The sequence below is a fragment of the Enhydra lutris genome, unplaced genomic scaffold (genome assembly GCF_002288905.1).
Source record: "Enhydra lutris kenyoni isolate GAN:26980312 unplaced genomic scaffold, ASM228890v2 scaffoldscaffold2, whole genome shotgun sequence".
Taxonomy (NCBI): Eukaryota; Metazoa; Chordata; class Mammalia; order Carnivora; family Mustelidae; genus Enhydra; species Enhydra lutris.
In genome coordinates this window covers 72,425,579-72,432,093 of record NW_019154086.1, presented here as the reverse complement: position 1 = coordinate 72,432,093, position 6,515 = coordinate 72,425,579, and the positions used below count along the sequence as shown (strand labels likewise).

Sequence of the window (6,515 nt, the reverse complement as noted above, 5' to 3'; positions counted from 1 at the left end):
ACAGATATTGACAGAACTAAGATTTGAACTGATGGTCTAGATGCAAAGTCCATGGTCCACTTTAGACTATCATGCAGTCTCCTCCACATTGTATCCTATATTCTCGATCAGACTACCCAGGTAGGTCCACATTCCAACAGTTGATCTCTGTAAAGTCATTTCCTCTCCAGTTAACAGTCACAACTGGCAAGTAGTGAAGGACTTCTGATGTATAAGCAGAGGCAAGCCCAACACTTGGTGATCTCTGCTATCCACCATGTTAGAGAAGTCCAGAACTTTGGTTGCCGATATTAACTTCTCTCAGGCTGAGGGATCAGGATGGTTGGTCAGTTCAGCCTATGCAGCCCTGAGGTTAAGCAAATAATTGCTCACTGCTCCACAGTAACATAACCCAAGTTCTGCTGCATTGGGTTCCTGGCTGCACCAAAAGCTTTCTCAAACTTTCAACACCACAGACCACAAATATGTGTCTATGTCTAAGAACATATGTGTTTTAGATCAATTCAGAGTCAATGATTTCATGTCCATACCATTTAAGACATCATTTGGAGACTTGATAAAGTATGTGAGTAACTATGTTTCCATCAAAATACAAAAACACAGTTTAATGTCTGATATAAATCCTCTGCCCCCATTAAGCCAGATCAGGAAAATGATGCATGATATGTTCAGGACTATAGGATTTAATGCCTTCTACACACCAGGTGACCAAGAATTTAACCAAGAAACCCTATTTTTACCTCTATCTGATAAGGTGCAAAATGGTGGGCTTTCTATAGAGGCTATAACCCACGAAAAAAAAAGTCAAAATATGTGACTGGGCTATACTTGCAGGGGTGACCAGCAACAGGGAGAATCATGCTTCAATCATGACCATGACCATGATAATTGAATTAAAAGGTGGAACTTTACGAGGAAGTGAAGTCTGGGGATTTGGGGATGGTTTGGAGCTACTAAATATATGTATGTAAAGTTTAAGTCTAATTTGCCTGGATTCCAGAGAATGGAAGCAACAAGAAACATCTGGGTTACAATGGGAAACAAGTTAGGCTCTTGTTCCTCCCTCAATGCTAAAATCTTCCCAGGAAAATCGCAGGCCTTTTAGCCTCCCTAAAGTTTCCATGATTCTCTTGCAAACGAGCATTATAAACAAAGGATAGAAATTTCCATAGTATTTTTGGGCTCCCTAAACATTAACAAGAGAAGTTACAACGTATAAAATTCTTGCTCTTTTACGGAATACCCATAAATCTTTTTTTTTTTTTTTTTTTTAAGTGTTCAAGGGCTTTATTGGGGCTGTTCTGAGCCCCTCACAGTGTTACAGGAGCCCATTGGTCTTGATGTTGCCTTAGCTCCCTGGGAGCTCAGAGGGGGAAAGCAGGACGACCAGCCTTTCTGGGAGGAGAGAAGGCCCTTCTCTGGGGCTAAGACCAGATGACAGAGCAGTGGGAGACTGAGGATGAGCAGGGCCTGCTGGGAGCTGGAAAGGGAATGGGGCTGCCTTCCAGAGTGTGGAGATCACGGAGTGTTGGCTTTTTGGGGTGGGGGATGCAAATGGGAACAGGAGGCACTTGAAGTCAGGAAGAGCGGACGGGTGGTGTTTCGTGGGCACTGAACGTGTACACCACCCAGGGCACGAGGGCCAGGACCAGGCATGGCCACAGGGTGTACTTGAGGAAATTGAAGATGTAGAAAATGCTGATCTAAGGGGTGTGGCCCAGCCAGTCCAGGGGGCCCAGCAGCCCCATGGCCAGCACAAGGCAGGCTATCTTCTGGCCATGTCCCAAGTATGCCCGCCATACCCGGGCATAGCAGGGAGAGTGCAGGGCGATGCCCAGACCCAGGGCAGCCCCCGAGTCGCGGCTCAGCGAGGCAAAGGGCCGGCTATCCACGTGCACCCACTCAGGCCGCTCACACCACTTGGAGGCCAGGCTGATGGACCAAGAAAGATCCAGGCCCAGTGTAAAGAGGGTCCAATAGATGAGGCTGGCACCCAGCAAGAGGGCCAGTGAGGTCAATCCGTAGAAGCTTAGCTCCTGCTCCGTGGGCACACAGGGGGGTCATGAGCCAGCCCAGGACAGCACCAGTTATTAGGCCACCCAACACCTGGTGAGGGAAATGTGCTAAGAGGAAGATCCGGGACAGGCCGACCGCCAATAGGAAGGCGCAGTAAGCCAGGCTGGGTATCATCCTTACCCAGTGGCTGCGGGTCCGCGTGGCCAGCTGGAAAGAGATGGCTGTCATGATGGGCCAGAGGGCGGCTCCTGTGATCATGCAGTGTCCAGAAGGGCTGCCTGGACCAGTTTCACAAGAAGAGGGGAACTGGTGAACCTGGGCTGGGGCCTGGCTGTAGTACCCAGACTCATGCACCCACCAAAAGGGCCTGTCTCCAAACAGAAACCGTTTCCTCCAGTGCTCTTCCCGGGCCTTCCTTTCTACTGGGCAGCGCGGGGGACAAATCTTTGCGAAGGCGTTTCCGCAGAGCCCCACGTGGCCGCTGTTGCTGGCACGTGGGCATTGGGCGCAGAGGCGGCTGTCGCTGCTGTTCCGGGTCAAAGGAAGGACTGACTTGCGGGTCGGCGATGCGCCGGGGGTTCTCGCTTTGCCGCTGCAAGATGGATGTGTTATCACCGACATGTGGATTCATTCCATACCAGACCTCTTTTCTCCGGTACCGCTATCCTCCAGAGATATTCTGAGATTTCATGAAGAGAAGGTTACGGGCACTGCTTCATCCGCGGAGCCAGGCATCGCCGGTCAGCGCTGAAGCGGGACTCAGATTCCCCTTCATTTCCTCTTCTTCCCTTTTCCACCTAGGCTCCCCACCCATAAATCTTTTAATGTAAATCAGTATTTGATATCCAGCCAGGACTAAATTACACTAATATTCTCAAAAATATGCATATTAACATTTATGTTATTGCTTATCTTACATATCAGTATGAATATAAATATTAATTTTCAACCACTAAAACTACTATATAAACCCTAAACAAGTAACAATAAAAGGTTTTAAATGAGAATTTGGGAATAAATTTGATTTTAAAAGAAGGAAAGAAAAAAAATTTAAAGGTTGTACTGCCTGTGGAATATCCTTTTTTTATGTTGGCAACCTTTACGTTGACACTTCAGCAACAGCCTTGTAAGTGGACTCTCTCCCTCTTTGCATTCATTTTGAGCCCACAAATGTGAATTATGATGCATCACTCTTCCAAGCCATCAGTAGACTCTCATTGACTAAAATACTAAATAGAAGCACAACATTTTAATATGGATCACATGATAAAAAATGGTCATAATTGGAATTTTGCCAAGACAGAGTTTCCATGCTGGCTGTTTTAACTTGCATAAGTGTTATTTTTTTCTTTTCCATTAAGATAAACAATAAATAATAGTAACTTGGCAGTGAAATGAGATTAATGAGAATTTTTCCCAAAGAGAGTAGACATATAGGTAATAAGAACTAATAGTCACTGTTAAAAAACCTGGCCAGGACTATTTTACAAAATTTGCTTGGCTGTATAAAGGGATCCTAAGTTGGAAAGTAATAAGAATTCTTGATTTTGAAATATTGACCAGGAATTACAGTTACAATTTTTTACAATGAGTATATGCAGTATAACCCTTTTTTTCCAGTGTAAAATGTTTCATACATAGGAAATAAAAGAAAAATTATAATATAGAACCAAAAATAGGAGTGAGTTAGAAGAAGGAAGAAGGAGAGAGAAAATGGGTTTAAAAAAAAAAAGAAAACACAGAAACTCGTGGCATCAAGATAAAAAAATGGGTAAAATGGCATGTCCGAAGATCATGGCTGTTTTAAAAATCTCAGCAAAAATACATTTTTAATTGAAATTTTGAGAGAATTGTAGATTGATTTGTTATTGTAAAAAATAATGTGTACCCTTTACCTAGTTTCCTCGAATGGTAAAATTTTGAATCACATTATTGGTATTGATTATAATCCACCAATCTTACTCAGACTTTCCCAATTTTACTTACTGATTCATGTGTGTGTGTATTTAGTTCTATATGTTATTTCACAAGTGCAGATTGAAGTATCTACCACCAACAGACAAGAAACTGAACAATCCCATCATCAAAGTATTCTTCCTGATTTACTATTAGAATTGTACCTACATACTCCCCAATAGTCTTATTCCCTGACAACCACTGAGCCCTCCATCCCTGAATTTTGTCATTTCAAAAATATTATATAAATGGAGTTACAAAGTTTGTAACCTTACAGGGTCAGGTCAGACTCTTTTATTCATCATAATTCTCCGGACAGTCATCCAAGTTGAGATATTATTAAAGGCTACAGGATCTGTAGTGATAGCTCATATTTCATTCCTTATACTGATGATTTTTTGCTTTCTCACTTTTTATTTTTATTAATGTTATTGGTTCTTTAGAAAGAACAATCTTTTTGTTTCATTAATTTATTATTCTACTATTTTCAATTCAATGATTTATGCTTTTTATTATTTTCTTCCCTGTGCTTGCTCTGGACTTATTTTACTTTTCTTTTTCTAGTTTCTTGAGGTAAGAACTTAGCTTACTGATTTGAAACTTTCCTCATTTCTAATACAAGTAATTTTTACTACAAAAGTTTTTCTTTTAGCACTGCTTTAGCTACAGCCTATGTATTTTGATAAATTATGTTTTTGTTTTCAATAAGTTCTATGTGTTTCTTACATTTTCTTTTTTTAAAACATTTTAAGGATTTTATTTTTTATTTGAGAGAGAGAGAGCGAGAGCAAGCATGAGATGGGGGAGAGAAAGAGGGAAAGGGAGAAGCAGACTCTCCACTGAGTGGGAGTCCCAGGGTCAGCTCAATTCAGAACTGGATCCCAGGGCCCCAGCTGAAATCAAGAGTCAGCTGCTTAACTGACTGAGCCAGCCAGGAGCTGTTTTCTTACATTTTCTTATACTTGTGAATTATTTAGAAGTGCTGTTTAGTTTTTATGTGTTTAGAGAATTTCCTGTTTTTTTCCTGTTACTGATTTCTAATTTGATTACATTCTGGTCAAAGAGCATTTCTACATTATTTCATTTTTTAAAAATTTGTTGAGGCTTTTTTTGTGGCCCACATTATTTTAGTGAATGTTCCATGAGTGATTGGGAAAAATATATGTATATATGTATATATAGAATATAGAATATATATAATATGAATATATATTTATATATGATAAAAATGTATAATATATATAATATTATATATATATGTATGTATTAGATCCTGTTGGTTGACTGTTCCCAACTTTATCTTTTCTTGATTTTTTTTTCTAGTATTTATATCAGTAGCTGAGAAGGGGACTTTGACACTCCCAATAATAACTGTAAATTTGTTTATTTCTCCTTTCAGTTCTATCAGTTTTTGTTTTATGTACTTTGAGGCCCTGTTATTTTGTGCATACACATTTGGGACTATTATGTCTTCCTAATGGGCTTTTTTTTACCATTATTTATTGCCCCTCTTTTTCTATAATAACTTCCTTGCTCTGAAATCTACTTTAATATTAGTATAACCAACCTTTTTTTTTTTTTAAAGATTTTATTTATTTGTCAGAGAGAGAGAGGGAGAGAGAGCGAGCACAGGCAGACAGAGTGGCAGGCAGAGGCAGAGGGAGAAGCAGGCTCCCCGATGAGCAAGGAGCCCGATGCGGGACTCGATCCCAGGACGCTGGGATCACGACCTGAGCCGAAGGCAGCTGCTTAACCAACTGAGCCACCCAGGCATCCCACCAACCTTTTTTTAAAAATTTTACTTACATTTGCATAGTGTATCTTTTTCTACCATTCTATTCTCAACTGACTTTTGTCACTGAATTTGAAGTAAGTTTTATGTAAACAGCATACAGTTGGGTCATTCTTTCTTTTAATCCACTCATGTTAGTCTCTGGTTTTTGATTGGTGTATTTAGACCATTTAGATTTTAGGTAGTTATTGATATGTGACTTAATTTGACACAAATATGACTTAAAACAGTTTGCTGATAGTATCATTTTACCACTTTGAGTGAAATGTGGAAACCTCATTCCCATTTAGGTAGATCTCCACTTTCCCCATCATGAAACATCATTGTTTAGAGTAACAGATGATGTTATAATTTTGTTTTACTCAACAGACATGATTTATAGAACTTATGAAATAAAGGATGCCCATTGTATGTACCCACAATTTTACACTTTCTTTTGTTTTTTCTTCTTTACTAATGCTCTAAGATTCTTTTGTCATTTCTTTCTGTTTAAAATTTTAAGAGTAGGTCTGATAGTGACAAATTCCCTTAGTTTCCCTTCATCTTCAAATATCTTTGTTTCTTCTCATTCCTGAAGAAATGTTTCACTGGATATAAAATTCATGACTTAAAAATGATCTAACTCCTATTGGCCTCCATGTTTTCAGATGAAAACTTCATTGTTGTATAAATTGGATTTTTCCTAAAAGTAAGTGTTCTTTTTCTTTGACTGCTTTCAGGAATTTTTCTTTTGTTGTCAGTTTTCAAAAAT

At 39.7% G+C, this 6,515-nt stretch overlaps 1 pseudogene; it reads right to left on the bottom strand.

Annotated features, from left to right (window-relative positions):
- Positions 1–1,577: 1,577 nt before the first annotated feature.
- LOC111151922 lies at positions 1,578–5,199 on the bottom strand (annotated as a pseudogene).
- Positions 5,200–6,515: the final 1,316 nt, after the last annotated feature.